The following is a 16,653-nucleotide window of genomic DNA, read 5'->3' as shown; positions in this document are numbered from 1 at the left end:
CGGGGCCACAGTTGTAATAACAGCTCTTACAGGGGAAGGCCAGCTCTAAACTGCCTGACCACAGCTCCTTACTGTGATTTGTCATTAGAAAGGCAACGTCTGCATATGGGGGGTGTGGCATTACAGTGCACCCCGTGGCATTCAGCCTCAGCGAGGCTCTGAAAACTTCCTTTGCCAAGAAAGAGCTAGGGGGCTGCTTTTCACACCTATTATCTGGTATAATAGCAATTAAACTCCAGCTAACTCCAGCAGTGACTAAGCTCAGCCCGGCCCTGATGACTGCAGTTCTTGGTGAGCGTAGATATAACACACTTTGCTGGTTTGCCTCCACAGAATTTCTTCCATGTTGTTACGGGCAATCTCATCATCACGGGGCCATCTGTAGCAGTAGGATTCGTGGCCCTCAGGTTTTGCGAAAATGTTCAGATAATTCTGGAGCTCTCGGAGTTCAAAATTAGGTATGAAGATCTTTAGAATGAAGAAAGAAATTACAGCAAGTGACAGGGGGGCTTGGAGGTTTAGATGCTTTATCTCTGAGCAAGCTTCAGTCCTCTCATTAGAGCTGCCAGCTTTGAAATGCTTCTGGATCATAACCTGACTTCCCCATCCCCCTTAGAACATTCTACAGCCCTCAGGTTATGGCAAGTGAGGGGCCCTGAGGCTTCAGGGCAAACTCACCTTTGAAGACAGCCTGGGTTGTTTTTTTTGTTTTTTTTTCTGTTTGGTTATCTCGGGAAACAACCAGAAATTTGTCAGCCTATATCTTTGTGTGTGTGTGTGTGTGTGTGTGTGTGTGTGTGTGTGTGTGCCTATATCTTTAAATCATTATGTTTTTGAGAGGTACAAAGTAAGTATTCAGAAACCAGTAGGATAGAAATGATTTTGCACTCTGTGTGTGTATGAGAGTCAGAGAGAGAGAGAGAGAAAAGGGAGAGAGATTGTGAGAGACAGAGGGAGGGAGGGAGAGGGAGAGGGAGAGGGGAGAGGCCAGGCCGTCAGAAGCCCTGGAGAGCAGAGAACCGCCTGCTTCCTGAGTGAAGCATTGCTCAAATGCTCACTGCCCGGGCCCCTTGAGTGTGGTTTTCCTCCCTGGCCAGCACCAGACCCCAGAATAGTGCGGCTGGCTTGCTGATTGAGGTCAGCAGCTCCCAGGAGGCGCGAGAAGCGAGAGCCTTTGCAGTAAGTACAGAGTTGGTTATTATTTAAGATGGGGCTGGAAAATCTTAGAAGGATAGCTGTATCTGGGGGAAGAGGTTCTTCTGCCTTAGGTATAATGTCTAACACACCCAGTGAATCCTGATATAACGAAGGCGTGATTAATACGTTTTTTGGTGATTCATGGGCTAGGTAACTTAATGCTACATACCTGCTTCTTTGAGCTAAAAACGAATTTGAAAACTCATCTTCTGACATCTTGAAAAAATAGACTTTTTTCGCTGCCTGTCACGTTTTTCATCTTGCAAAGTGAGGATGATTAGTGCTGACTTTAAGTTAATGTGTAGATTTTTTTGGGAAAAGAAACCCTCTCTGTGGGTACTAATTGCTAGCAGTGTGGCGATCTCTTTTCACAACTAAGGTGACTAGGGCTACTTCTGTGCATTCTTGTCACTAATGTGGGAAGTCCTGTGGAGAGAAGCACCCACTTGACTGGTTCTTAGCCCCCCGGAAGGTTCTAGAGCCTTCTCCCCGTGAAGATGAGCACTGTGGAGGGCGCCCTCCCATCTTGCAGAGGGCCTGATAATGTCCCAGTGCTTAATATCTGAGCCAGACATTGTGCTTATGAGGCCTAGATGGCAGAACTTCAAAGATATGACAAAGACAGAGGCTTTTCTAGGAAGTTACTTATTATATGGTTTCTGTTTAGACAGTATTTTGCACTAACCCCCCCCCCCCAACCACTCCCGGCCCCGCCCCAGCCCCGGCCAAAGCACAGGCTACTTTGAAACATCTCTTCACCACTGTATTTTCTAGAAATGAAGTTTTTAGGGTCCCCCCCCTCCTTTTCCCACCGAGCCCAGTTTCTGAGCTAAAATATTGAGCTCAGTCATGCAGGAAGTTGACATTTTAAGTTTACTCAAACAATGTGATTTTTCCCTGTCATTAGAACAGAAAAGTAAAAAAGACACACGTTCTCTGCTTCTACTACAGGACTCCCCAACATGGCTCGGTTTTTGTTCCTTTCCAACTGAGCTCCACGGACTATATATTTTTACATGGTTCTGGTTGTGAGCAGAGGTTTCATTTCCTTTAATCTTCCCTTCACCACGTGGGTTTACATGTAAGTGTCGTCTGAGCAGCAGTCTGAGCAGGAAAAAGCCGCAGAAGCAGAGGGAGTACGAAATTAACCGTACTAAACTTCCAAATGAAAATAGACCCTGCCTGTGAAATAGCTTCCTCATTTCAATGATTTTCCCCTGCAAACATGTTACCCTTTTTTTTTATATGATAAAAATAACATTTCTGAGTGCTTACGTGTGCGAGGTACGGCAGTCAAGTTCTTCCCAAGTATCGTCTCATCCGATTCTCAAAACACTCCTATGAAATGGTACATTTACGATCTTCATTGTTACAGGCAAGGAAACTGAGGCATAGAAAGGTTTTGTAACTGGGGCGAGGTGAGAATGACTGGTGGGTGGAAGAGGTACAGCTAGGACTGGGACTCGGTCCTTCTAAAATCCATAGTAAATTTAGAAATTAGAGAAACTCATGACTCAATCCCACACCCTGAAACAACTTAAAATTTCTATATTTCTTTGTAGTTGTACCACTAGATATTATAGCATAGGGTTTTTTAAATGTTATTCGTTTCAAAATTATTTTTAAGGGGTATAATGTTCTAGTAGGTGATTGTTCCATAAATTACTTAACTATTCCCTGTTCTTAAAAATTGGGTTGCTTTTTTCTTTCTTTCTTTCTTTCTTTCTTTCTTTCTTTCTTTCTTTCTTTCTTTCTTTCTTTCTTTCTTTCTTTCTTTCTTTCTTTCTTTCTTTCTTCTTTCTTTCTTTTTTCTTGCTGTAATGAATAATGCTTTAGGGGTGCCTGGATGGCTCGGTCAGTAGAGCTTGCAACTCTTGATCCCGAGGTTGTGAGTTCAAGCCCCAGGTTGAGGGTACAGATTACTTAAAAATAAAATCTTAAAAACAAAACAAAAAACCCCAATACTTCAGTAACTATCTTGGCCATGTGATTTTCCCCAGGTTTCTGGATCATATCTGTAGAATAGATGCTCAGACATAGGATTACTAGGTAAACGGGCATGAACATTTATTGTAATGATGCTTGGTGTATGTTACTCATAACTTTGTATCAGCACTCTGTGTGAGAGTGCCCGTTTGATTTCACGCATTCCATCAAGGACAGTATCATTTAAAAAATAGGCAAAACAGAGGCCCTTTGTAATGTTGCATTTCTTTTAACATAATTAGGCTAAATGGTTTTTTCACGTGTTTGTTTATAAGTTGTACTTCCCGTTTTTCTCATCTGTCTTGCTTCATTTTTTGTTTTGCTGATTTACATAGGTTTTTGATAAGACTTATTCACCATAATTTTGGCAGTTCTTTTCCCCAGACTATTCGGTTACTTTTTAAAAATGAATTTTTAAAAAATGTAGCCATTTAACGTTTTTACATAGTCCAAACTGTCCATTTCCCCCCCCGGATTCTTCTTACTTTAGAGATGTTATCCTCGTTTAAAGGATTTTTTTTTTCCTTCTAGTTTTTACTTTGGTGGATGATGTGAAAAGTGGATTTAGACTGACTTAAAATAGTGCCAGTGTTTCCAATATCATTTATGATAAATCTTTGTGTTCTCTAGTATTTTATAGTCTTGTCTTTTCATGCCTTAAGCTTTTTAAAAAGATTTTTCTATATTATCTGTTTTATTTATAGTTGCTGTTTCTGTGCCATTCTCACATTGTATTAATTACCGTTGCTTTTCTGATATAGAGAGAGGATAAGTTGTGTGGAGTCCAAATGAAGTATTAAGGGTGTGGGCTCAGGAGGCAGGTGCTGAGTCCTAACTTATGTGTCCCTCAGTCTTACTTGTATGGGGATAGTGATAGGTAGTGTGTACTCCATGGGTTGTCAGGGTGAGGAAATAAAAGGTAAATTAAAGAAAACCACTGGAAACAGTAATTGATGTGTATAGATACGTATGGAAAGTATTTGAGGCATACATATATGTATTTTATGTACACAAAGATATATTATATCTTCTTCTTATATAGAGACAAATGTGTCATTCTTTTCCTATATGGCTTAAGACAAACTTTCATGTAATCTTGGGAGACAGAGAAAGAACGTTCGACTCTCTATACGTTAAGGAACTGATACACTGAAAGACGGGCAAGTGACAGAGTGATATATGCAACACACATACCACAGAGGATTACTACCCATCATAAATAAAGAATTCCCAGGGGTGCCTGTGTGGCTCAGTTGGTTAAACGTCCAACTTTGGCTCAGGTTGTAATTCCACAGTTTGTGAGTTTGAGCCCCACATTGGGCTCTCTGCTGTCAGTGCAGGGCTCCCTTCAGATCCTCTGTCTCCCTCTCTCTCTGCCCCTTCCCTGCTCTTGCGTGCACACATACGCTTTTTCTCACTCTCTTAAAATAAATATAAAAATAAATTAAAAAAAATAAATAAACATTAAAAAAAAAGAATTCCTACAAATCAATTGGAGAAAGACAAATACGTAAAGAAAACATGGGCAAGGACAATTTGTAAATAGGCAAATTATATTTATTTTTATAAACAAGCAATTCACAGAAGAAGAAATACAGTTGACCAGTAAACATATAATGTTCAACCTCAGTAAGAATCATGGAAACACAGGGGCACCTGGGTGGCTCAGTCAGTTAAGCGACCGACTCTTGGTTTCAGCTTAGGTCATGATCTCATGGTTTCATGAGTTCAAGCCCTGCATCAGGCTCTGTGATGACAGTGCAGAACCTGCTTGGGATTCTGTCTCCCTCTCTCTCTGTCCCTCCCCCACTCAGGCTGTCTCTCAAAATAAATAAATAAACCTTAAGAAAAAAAGAATCATGGAAACACAAATTCGAATACTATGCAATATTTCCCCTGTGACAGATTGGCAAAAGTTGAAAACAGAGCATCCAGCATCAAGGAGAATGTATGGAGATGGGCATAGGCAATCAAATACAAGGAACAAGAACTAATAAAGCTTTTTGTACAATTTTACCAAATTACCAAAGTATAAAATAACCTTTAATGTATCTCAGAAAAATACGGTACATGTTTTCAAGTAAACATATACAGTATAATCATATCTACCTGTAAAATTTCATTATTTATATTAAGAGATCTAAACTCCCTAATTTTATTTGCATGTATATAAAAACTCATCTTAAAAAAGTAGTGGATATATAATATCAAGCTGCTTGCTATGGGAAGTAGAATTAAGGGCAAGGTCTCTCTCACCTTCTGCTACATACATTTCTATGTTTGAACTCTTCTATAAATCTGTGCCTATTAAAAATTTTTTTTAATGTTTATTTTTGAGAGAGACAGAATGTGAGCGGGGGAGTGGCAGAGTGAGAGGGGGAGACACAGAATCCAAAGCAGGCTCCAGACTCTGAGCTGTCAGCACAGAGCCTGACACGGGGTTCAAACTCACAAACCACGAGATCATGACCTGAGCTGAAGACAGATACTTAACATACTGAGCCACCCAGGCGCCCCTGTATTTGTCTCTTATTTGTGCAAATTAGACAGATAGGTAGATAGATACATAGATAGATAGACAGACAGGCATTTTTCCAGGCCCACAGGCAAAATTTTAGGGAGCAGAACCCCAGGTATAGAGGCCTACAGTTGGGAAAGTACACGACAAATTTTAGGAAGAGTGAACATTTGAATGGCAGTGTTTTCACATTCTTTACAGGTTTTAACTTATGTATTAGGAAAAGAAGCAAGGAACTTGTTGAGAAAACTCAACCCAAGAGGCCCAGAGGGAAAGGTGCTTCATTGACGAGTTCTGACCTCTAAGCAGCTCCCGTTCTGTCCCATCCCTATTTTCACGCTGCGTTCAGGGGGTCCCCACTTGGGTGGCTCATAGACCCCAGCCCCGACACACCATGCCTCTCCCCTTCCTTTCATCTGTGTTCCTTATCGCTGTTTTAAAAAGGCTCATCCAACCTTCATGATGGCCATTCATCCAGATATTTGCCCGGCAGATACCCCATGCCTGGTCCCAGCCAGGCAGTGCTCTAGGCCCCGCAGAGACCAGGGTGAGCCAGAGAGGGACGGTGCCAGCCCCGTGGGAGCAGCAAACCCACTAGCCAATTACTCATCACGGATCATGAGCGTTGCTATGAAGCTACCAAATAAGGAGAATAATAGATGAGAGGCCCATTTACATGGGTGCTCAGGAGGGGGCGAGTAGAGGGAGGCTGGTCTAAGAAAAGCACAGGTGGGGACCCCTCCCAACTCCCCCCCATGACCTCCCCCCCACATCCAACCATTAGGAACCTAATGGTTCTTCTCTCACATTCCGTCCCCTTCTTGCCATTCCTCCTGCCATTTCTTCATTCCTTTCCCTGGGACCACCGCTTCCCAGATTTTAGTCACTCACATTTTCTCTTTCCACAGCTTTTCTTATTAAATTTCCTAAACCTGCCATCGTTAACAGATTTTAAAAGGAAACTTGTTGACTCACCGTGAGTGAGAAACAATGAAAATGAAATAATGCCAAATTCAAAAATCAACAATAAAAAATTTACCAGGAACGAATGCAGAACTCTGTCACCTGGTCTCTAAGGCCTGCGAGGTCGCCTTGATCACAGGGATGCTATTTCTGGAAGGAACCGTATTAGGTTTAGATAGTTAGCCAGTAGAAAGTGACTCTTGTCTATGATGACTTTGTTAGCCAGTAGAATTCAGGACAAGGACACTGCAAGAGAGAGAGAGAGGTGGGGGGGGGGGGTGGTTAGAGAGAGAGAGAGAGAGAAAGAAAGAGAGAAAGAGGAGACTGGAGAGCAGTTATTTATTTTACAGTGACAAGAGTGAGGTAAGCCGGGGACACGTGACAGCCAGGGAGGCGGAGGGTCCCTCTGAGACAGGCCTGGGAGCCCTGAGAGCCCTGAGAGCCACACCTGGTGCTGCAGTAAGGAGTCTTCTCTAATGACAAGAGCCCAGGTAGTCACCCTCTGGGGAGAGTCAGGGCAGTCGCTGGGGAGGATTTATTCAGGAGATAAAGGACAGGATCCTGGGAGGATGGTCTGGGTTGTAAACAAAAATCTTTATTGAGCCTGGGGGCTGGAGAACTTTCCAGCACCTACTGCCTGTGGGGACCCGTTCTTGGTCTCACCGATGAGCTTAAGGGTTTCCAGAGTTCCGGCTTCTCCTGTGCTACCTGGAGCCCTCCTTTCACGGCAGGAGCCCACGCCAGGAAGTGCTCAGTGGCTTTTGTGACTAGACTTAGGCTGCTGAGCAGCTGGTGAGGGTGGTGGTGGGGGGCACCTGACTGGTGAGGGAAGTGAGGGTCCCCCTCCTGTCCCTGCTCTCCACCCTGTCTCCTGCTCAGGTCATCCCTGCGGCCACAGGGTCTTAGAGTCCCTCACACTTGTTTCCCACCTCCTGCCACCTCCTTCCCACCACCTTGCCTGGCTGCTCCCTCTGCCTGTGGATGTTCTCTGCCCCTTTGCACCTAGTTAATGCTGGCTATCCTGGAATTGTCTTTGCCTCATGGAGCCTGCTCAGGCTGTCCTCCCTGGCTTGGCCATACCTCCCCCCCCCCCCCCAAGTAAGCTCTCTTCAGCAGTGTCACAGTTGAGATCTTTTGTGATCTCATTGAGACTATATGGTAGCCTCCCCCCCCGCCTCGGGACCACGATCCCCCCATGAGCAGAGATTATGTTCGTGTTCGCTCGTCCCTGTGCTGGTGCCTCCCTGAGACCTACAGCAGGTGCCCCGCAAGGGTTTGTTGAGGGAGCAAAGGAATGAAATAGTCCCCAGCCGTTTGCTTGTGCAAACAAGTGAATTCACACCCGTCCTTTTGGGCCTGACTTTGCTATTCCAGTGCAGTGAAGGGCAGGGAGTGACAGAATCTGACCTGCGTTTTAAAAGGAGAGCTGTGGGTAGGGATGAGTGAAGGTCGGAGGAGGACCCAGGGGTATGTCGTGACCGTACAGCCAAGGGCACATGGCCATTCTGGTTGGCAGAATCCCATTGTTTATTGCCCTGATCAATGCTCTGCCTTTTCACAAAAGAGCCACAGTTCAGTCCTATGTGTCACACGTTAAAATACATATAGAACTTTTTTTCTCCAATTTTTTATGTGTATTTATTTTTGAGACACACACACACACACACACACACACACACACACACACAGAGTGCGAGTGAGGGAGGGGCAGAGAGAGAGAGGGAGACACAGCATCCGAAGCAGGCTCCAGGCTTCGAGCTGTCAGCATAGAGCCCGACACGGGGCTTGAACCCACGAACCATGAGACCACGACCTGAGCCGAAGTCGGCGCTTAACTGACCGAGCCACCCGGGCGCGCCTAGAACTTTTAAATTAACAAATGTTTGCTGTCCCCAAAAGCCGCCACAGCAGCCCCATGGCTCGTATGCACCAGTGTGGGACACACAGTGGCCTTGGCTTCCAGCCCTGCCCGGCCTGCTGCTGCTTTCAGCCAGACACCGGTCACACCGGGCGGAGACGCACCAGCCTGCAGAGGAAAGGCTGGCCGCCTTCACCTGGCTTTTGGGACCTCCACAGTCTCATTGGTCTCAGGGCCGTTTTGCTCTACTTGCTACAGCGTTCATCCACTGCTGACAAACCAGACCATTCCAGGGCACGCACCCTGTAACCGTGCCTCCCTTGCCTTTGGGTGTGCTTCTCACCTGGAAGGTCCTTTCTGCCATAAAGCACCGCAGAGTGGGGGCTTAAACGCAGACGTTAATTTCCTCACCGTTCTGGAGGCTAGAAGTCTGAGATCCAGGTGTTGGCCCGGTGGGTTCCTTCTGAGGCCTCCCCTCCTTGGCTTGTGGACGGCCATCTTCGGCCTGTGTCCTCACGTGGTCTTCCCTCTGTGTACCACTGTGTCCCAACTCCCCGCTCTTGTGAGGACACCAGCCGTTGGGTGTAGGGCTCACCCCAGTGACCTACCTCATTTTACCTCGTTTCAGGCCCTGTCTCCAAACGTAGTCACATTATGAGGTACTCCGGGGGTTAGGACTTCAACATATGAATTGGAGGACTCCGTTCAGTGCATAACAAGAGTCTAACTTAAATACCACTTTGTCCCCAAGCATCTTCCCTTCTCATGCATCATAGCCCTTCAGCAGACTTCTAACACCCTGTCCTTTGGTATTCAGTCAGTCAGGCAGGCAGGCAGGCAGGCAGTCATTAGAAATACCCAGAAACGGGCGCCGGGGTGGCTCAGTTGATTAAGTGCCCGACTCTTGATTTTGGCTCAGGTCATGATCTCATGGTTCCTGAGTTCCAGCCCCATGTTGGGTTCTGCACTGGTAGCCCGGAACCTGCTTGGGTTTCTGTCTCCCTCCCTCCCTCTCTCTCTCTCTCTCTGCCCCCCCAAATAAAGAAAAAAGAAAAAAAAAAGAGAAATACCCAGAGATACTTACTTACTTAGTTACTTACTTACTGAGCTCCTTCTGTGTGCCAGAGATCTGCTTGACGCTGGCTATCCAGAGGTGAAAAATATGGTACCCAGCCCGAATCCTCAGTGGGGAGACGGACAAACCAAGGGTAGCAACTGTGATGCAGTGTGGCAGATGCCAACATTTGGAGGAGGGGCGTCCCACCCAGTGCCGGATCAGAGCCAGCAGAAAGCTAGCTAGGTCCGGGGATGCTTCGGCTGAGCCTTGAAGGGTGGATGGGAGTGGATAGGCTGAGGGAGCAGGGAGAGTGTTGCACCCAGAAGGGATGGCGTGTGCGAAGGCCCGGACTTGCCAGGGGTCACGGCGCCTTCGAGGAGCTCCCGTTGTGGGAACAGGTGTCTGCAGTGGGCCTGCTCGAGAATGGTAAGAGGTGGGGCTTGGGGTGGGTGTGAGGGTACAAGAAGCCCGGCATGTGGAATTTGGGCCTTATCCTGAAAGGGGTGGTGGTGGGAGGGTTTGAGCAGGGGAGGGACTTGAGCGGGCTGCGTTTTAGAAAGCCTGCTAGCGGCACAGGGGCCGTGATCCTGACTCTAGGTAGGGAAACCAGCAGTAATTCTGATACCCGTGAGGATGTGAAGTGTGGAAATAAGGAGCCGTTGGGTGTAGGGAAGAGGCCTTTAGCAGTCCAAGTGACAGGACTCGGTGACTGGCCAGATATATAGGGGGCGAAGGACAGGGATAGGATCATCATTAGGTTCCTGGATTCCGAGTCCCAACGAATGCTTCCATTTTGAATGGGCACTCTGTATTTTAAGTTTCTTTCTTTTTTTTTTTTAAAGTGTATTCATTTTGAGAGAGACAGCACGAGTGAGGGAGAGGCAGAGAGAAAGGGCGAGAGAGAAAATCCCAAGCAAGCTCTGTGCTGCCAGCACAGAGCCTGACACAGGGCTCGAACCCACGAAACTGTGGGATCATGACCTGAAAACCAAGAGTTGGATGCTTAACCAACTGAGCCACCCAGGTGCCCCTTGAATGTATACTTTGATGACTTTTGCTAAATGTATACATCCCTGGAACCACCACTCCAGTGAAGCCACGGAGCATTCCCATCACCCCTAAAACTCCCTTTGTGTCCCTTTACAGGAAGTCAGGTTCCCAGTGCCTGTCTGCCCCCTGGCCCTGGCCCCCAGCAAACACGGATCAGGTTTCTATCACTCCACCTTATTTTTGCTTCTTCTAGAATTTCAGATCAGTGGAACCATACACTCTGTAGTATTTGGTGTCTGGTTTCTTCCACTCAGCATAACGCTTCTGAGATTCATCCGTGTTCTATGTGTCAGCAGTTCACTCCTTTTTATTGACGGGTATGGACGTATTACAGTTTGATGATCCACATGCCTGTGCGTGTGTGCGTGCATGTGTGTGTGTGTGTGTGGTACCTCTAAACAGATACTCAAAGCCTGCATTTTTTTATTGGCTACCTGTAGGTGAGTCTTTGACCTTCTGACCATTTAGGAAGGTAAGTCCCAAGCTTGACTGATGAGTCACACTGGGAGTTTATTAAAAATTCAGAAGCAGCACTCACCCTTGATGGACTGAGTCAGGACCCCAGGCATGTGTGTTTTTAACCAGCCTTGATCAGCCAGGTAGGGGGGCCAGGCGACTACCATACGAATAGTAGTTGTGGAGGTATAACCTCCCTAGTCCTGTTTGCTTATCACTAAGAGGCCATCTAATCTGGACTCCTGGGTGATACTATTCTTTCCGGGTGCTGACCACACCAACTTTAGCTGCCACAGGTCACCCTGGCCATTGATTTTTTTCATTAATTCATCAAACATAACATTTCTGAGCACTTACCACATATAAGACATCGATCTAGACACTGTGCATAAGTGCAAAAGTGACTCAAACTTGGCACTTAAAATTAGTTGGAGATACGTGATACGTACACAATCGTACAAGAAATGGTGAGAAATGTAAGAGATGCAGATAAGATGCTTGGCATTTACAGGCATAGCAAATCACTTCCAGCTTTTTGTGCATGTGGGGTGGTGGTAATCAAATACAGTTACAAGAAAAGGTAACATTTGCCCTGGGGCATGAAGGATGGATAAGATTTGTGTATAAGCGGGGGCAAAGGTGGGAAAGGCTGACCAGGCAAAGGGAACGCGAAGAAAACCGGAGAAAAGGCTGGGGGTGGGCAAGGCCCATGCTGCTGGGGGCCACGGAAGGCCAGCTTCACAGGAGTCCGGAAAGCATGAGTAGGGGAGGAGGAAATGAGGTTGGCAAGGTGGGCTTGGGCCAGTGCAAGGAAAGCCTTGGATTATATTCATTCAGCCCACTTGAGCTTTGACAAATGCGTGTGCAACCACTGCCACAATCAGGATTCACAACTTACGCCCCAAATTTCCTTGTACCTCTTTATAGTCAGTCCCTCTGATGTGTGTTTTCCGACACATTGAGCAGTTCACTCAGTTCTGACACCGTCTACCTGGAGAGAGTATCAGATCCCACATGTTAAGGCCCAGTCCCACAAGACTCCTCCCACTCCCTCTTCACCCCCAATTCAGGCCAGTCACAAGTCCAACCTGCTATAAATCGGAGGTTCCCACAACGCCCTCCTCAGGTTCAGTTAATTTGCTGGAGTGACTCACAGAACTCAGGAAAACATTTATATACTTCCACCGGTTTCTTATAAAAGATATCATAAAGGCTACAGATGAGCAACTAGCTGGAGAGGAATGTAGGGTGAGGTCCCAAGCCCTGGTAACCACTGCTCTGTTTTCTGTCCTTATGGTCTTGCCTTTTTCAGAATGTCCTATAAATGGAATCCTATAATGTGTAGCCTTTTCAGTTTGGCCTCTTTCACTTAGCACAATGCACTTAAAATTCGTGTGTTGTTTTTGCACGTCATTCAGCACGTGGACATACCACAGTGATATCCACTCACCATCAAAGGACAGTCTGGTGGTTTCAAGTTTTCACTCTTATGAACCAAGCCTATGAATCACGCTGTTACAAGCATTCCCATTACAAACGTTTATGTGAACTCGAGTGTCCATTTCTCTTGGATAAAGGCTGAGGAGTGGGATTACTGGGTTGTATTAGTGCAGGTTCAATTTTATAAGAAACAGCTGCACTGTTGTGCAAAGATTCTATTCCGTTTTGCATTTCCACCGGCAATGAGTGAGAGTTCCCGTTGCTCCAAATCCCTGCACTCGATATTGTTTTATTTTATTTTATTTTCTAGCCATTCTCCTAGGCGTGTAGTAGTATCTCCTTGTGGTTTCAATTTGCATTTACTTCACGACTAATGACGTGGAGCATCTTTTCATGTGCTCGTTTGCCATCCCGAGAATATCCTCGTTGGCAAAGTGTTGAATCTTTGACCATCTTTTACGGAGTTGAGTTACGGAGTTGCCGTTGAGTTGGGTGAGTTCTTTATAAAGTCAGGAAGCAAGCCCTTTACCAGTTTCGTGTTTTCCAGATGCTTTTCTTCCGATCTGTGGCTCGTCTTTTTATGTTCTTGATAATGTCTTTTGAAGAGAAGTTTTAAATTGCAGTGAAGTCTAACTTATCATGTTTTTTTTTTTTTTTAAATATTCTCTCTTATGGACCATGCTTTTGGTGTTACATGTGAGAGATCTTTGCCAAACTCAAGATCACAAAGATTTTCTCCTGTTTGCCTCTAGTATTTTTCTAGTTCTGTTTGGGCTTCACATTTAGGTTGATGATTCGTCTTCAACTACCATTTCTTATGGACCAGACGCTGGGCCCAGAGCTGTGGGATCACGGAGGAGTGAGAATGAGTTCTTTGCTCAAACGTCATCGAGGCTGGGAAGTTGGGGGGCAGGAGACAAGTCAGCAGAGTGTTCGGCTTTCATACAGGGTGTTGTGGATGCTCACTGAGCTGGGGAAGCAGGACTGTTCCTGGACAAGGGGCAGGAAGCCGAGTTTTACAAGGACCTGTAGGAGTTAGGCAGCGATCAGGAATCAGACAGGGGTGGGAAGCCCGTTGTTCTGGGCGTGGCGTGGCCTTGGGGAGGCCTGAAGACTAAATGATCAGTCATTGGCTGTACTGGGTCTGAGCCCTAGGCACCTGGAAGGAGTAGGCCAGCAGGAAATGTGCCTTACGCTGAAACAAAGAGAAGGTGGGGGCAGCTTTACAACACGGCTCTTGCTCTGTGTTTTTGAGGGACAGGGGACTGTCTCTCTTCACTGAAAGTCAGACTTGACTCTGTCACAAAGCCCACCCTGAGGGGGCAGCTGCAGGGCTGTTCCACATTTGTCTCCAGCTCCCACCCTGGAGCACAGAGCACAGAGCCGTGGCTATACTGCTGTTCCCTGTAGATTTTCTCCTGGGGACCGTGCAAGGGACACGTAATGACAAGGTAATCCCAGGGGCAGCCTGCAACATTATCCCTCATATTTGCAGCTATTGTATATATTTAAAACGCAACAGCAGAAACATTTCATGCTGGGGAAAGATAGAGCATATTCCAGGCACTGAATAAATTAACCCCACAAAGCACAGCAGTAGCTTTCATTAGCCAGCTGGCATTACAGGAAAATAGCTGAAGCCTGTGGGGTAGAAAAGAATATTTCAGGAATGCAAAAAACAAGAAATCAGCCACGTTCAATGATTTAACTTAATCCAGGAACAATAAGGAAATCCAGTGGAATGACAGACTCTCACAGCCTGTGCGAAGGGACAGACTTTGCCTGTTACTCAGAGGGGGTGTCCACCGTGACCCTGGGGCAACCAGGGTGACTGTGCGGGCAAGAATCAGCTCCCTGACCCTTCTGAACCTGTACAAGCTCCAGGAAAGTTCTGTCTTTCCCCCTCGTTTCTTTTTTTCAATTTATTGATTGATTGATTTTTGAGAGACAGATGGTCCAAACAAGGGAGGGGCAGAGAGAGAGGGGGACCAAGGATCCCAAGCAGGCTCCACACTGTCAGCACACAGCCCCATGTGGGGCTCAAACCTATGACCTGAGCTGAAACCAAGAGTCGGACGCTTAACCTACTGAGCCACCCAGGTACCGCTCCTTCCCTCATTTCTTTCCGGTGGTCCCAGGAGTGAACACCACCGGCTAATAGCCTCAGGTGCTTCAAAGCTCTCCCTTCTCCCTCCCCTGCCCCTGCCGGGGCACTTTCCGGGATGCCTGTTGTATCCCACCATGTTTTTTGTTTTTGTTTTTGTTTTTGTTTTTTGTGGCTGGGAGGTGCCAGAGAACCGGGTATTCAAGACATCTCCAAAGACCGTAGACAGTGGGAGAGAAACCTCAGAGTTTCTTGAATTCCCTCAGATTTCCGTGTTACTTTGATGGTCCAACTCCTGCCTGTCTCCCTCATCCCCGCGGGCCCTTCAGTTCCTCAGACAGTCAGGGGCCCTCGCTCACCAGCCTCCTGACCTACCACACCTGCTGGCCCACAGCACTCAACGTGGTTGGGATCCAGTCGAGACCCTGCTATTCTGAACTCTTCGAGCTCTCGTGACTTAGGGCCACCTTTTCAGAATAATGTCATCATCGTAAAAGACCCACATCAACCTGAAGGGCGTCCTTTGTGAGTCTGTCAGCAACCACAAGACTCCGAAGGTGCCACGTCCGGGAAGAATACCATCGTTGATCAAGAAGCAAGAGAGAAACCAGATCCAAGGCCAAGGTCAAAATTTACTTCTTTCTTTTTTTTTTTTTAAATCGGTCATCTCCCCCAACCCTGCCCAACACAAATGCACGCTGACAGAAACTAGTCGAGACAACGTGGGCCCTGGTCAGGTGAACCCCTCCCTTGGCCTCCCGAGGGCACCCCGTGCCTGACGCGAGACGCGGATGAGTGAAGAAAAACCAGCACAGGTGAACACACATCTTCAGGGGGAAGAGAAATGCCGTAGTCATGATTAAAGCATCGAAGGGGAAATGAGCCACTTGGGGAAGTCCCGCCGCGTAACTCGTGGGCCCCGTCAGCTGGGGAGCTCGCGGCTGCCATGGCGGGCACAGCTCCCAGCCAGCGCTCTGGCCTCTGATCACAAGTGGGGCGCGGGTGGGGTTCTCCTCCCACAACTCTTGAATCGGTAAACCACTTTCTTAGCAAGGGAACTTGAAGGATGGCCCTCTGTGGTTTCTCTTGGGGAGTCTCACTTGCGATGCACTGCATGGCGCGTGGAGGCCGCCCCCGCAGACGATGCCAGCTTCCTGCCGGCTGACGTTTCTCTTGGGCAGGAGGCCAGCGTGGCTAAAGTACAGTGAGCAAAGGTGGGGGGCGGGTGTGATGAGGGGGCCTACCTGTCCACAGGTGGAGGGGGGCCGCCGTCACACAAGGTCCCTATTTGGCACCTATGCTCAGCAGTGCCGGGGGAAGGATTTGTGCCCTCCCTCCTGGGTCTTGGTAGGGCAGGTGCACTGAAGCTCGTTGGTGGAGGGCACAAGGGTTCCGTCGGGTGGGTGGGGCAGTGAGCCCTGCCGTCCTTGCATTGTTTCTAGAGGAAGTAGAACAGAATGAGTCAGAACTGGCTTCCCTGTTGCCTTGGAAGCTGTGTCACTGACATCACGGGGCTTTGCCCCTTGTCCCACCCGACTTAGGGGCCCCATTTACGAACAAAGACACAAAAAAAACGTTGGCTAAAAGACAAAGACACGTAGACTTGCGCCTTTAAATTACTGGGTCCCTCAGTCTGTGGTTATCACCAGCTGCCACTAAGCATCTACGTAGTTTCATTTATTTTTATGTTTCAACGAAGACATCTGAAATCTTAAACCATAAACGTGGAAAAGTATCATTTGCTATTACTGGGAAACTAAGATGCGTACCCAAAATTTAAGCAGCCACCCTTCAGGAACAAGCCCAGGAAACAAAATGAAGCAATAGGTGATTTTAGAGGTTTGGTACCACATGATTTTAGGAACCATTTCCCCAAGCATGTTATAAGTTAATGAGATGAATTTTTATAATGCAAACGCTTAAACATCAACACGAATGTTATTTTCAAGGTAATAATGCCGGAAGGCACCCTATCCGTGTCGACGGGGTTTTCATCCTGAAATCCAGTTTGGGGATTGGTTTTT

At 47.0% G+C, this 16,653-nt stretch overlaps 1 protein-coding gene and 1 long non-coding RNA gene across 12 annotated transcripts in view; one reads left to right on the top strand and one right to left on the bottom strand.

The window, feature by feature from the left end:
- SPECC1 (sperm antigen with calponin homology and coiled-coil domains 1) overlaps nucleotides 1–16,653 on the top strand; it is a 286,113-nt gene that overhangs the window by 57,059 nt on the left and 212,401 nt on the right. Inside the window, exon 1 of one of the 11 annotated variants that reach the window (XM_006939885.5) lies at nucleotides 1,043–1,179. The exons of 9 other annotated variants lie outside the window; for them this stretch is intronic. The gene's annotated coding sequence lies outside the window, so the exon portion shown is untranslated. Of the gene's footprint in view, nucleotides 1–1,042; nucleotides 1,180–14,993; nucleotides 15,254–16,653 lie in introns of those variants that run through there. One more of the 11 variants, XM_019817232.3, reaches the window with a different exon arrangement.
- Nucleotides 10,556–16,055, bottom strand: LOC109494211. The gene is made up of 3 exons (XR_002148881.3): nucleotides 15,874–16,055; nucleotides 12,174–13,720; nucleotides 10,556–12,076 (listed from the first exon to the last, which is right to left on the bottom strand). It is a non-coding gene; the product is annotated as an uncharacterized LOC109494211 (long non-coding RNA).

The sequence above is a fragment of the Felis catus genome, chromosome E1 (genome assembly GCF_018350175.1).
Source record: "Felis catus isolate Fca126 chromosome E1, F.catus_Fca126_mat1.0, whole genome shotgun sequence".
NCBI lineage: Eukaryota > Metazoa > Chordata > Mammalia > Carnivora > Felidae > Felis > Felis catus.
Note: the sequence above shows the minus strand (reverse complement) of the source record. Positions and strands in the feature narration are given on the sequence as shown.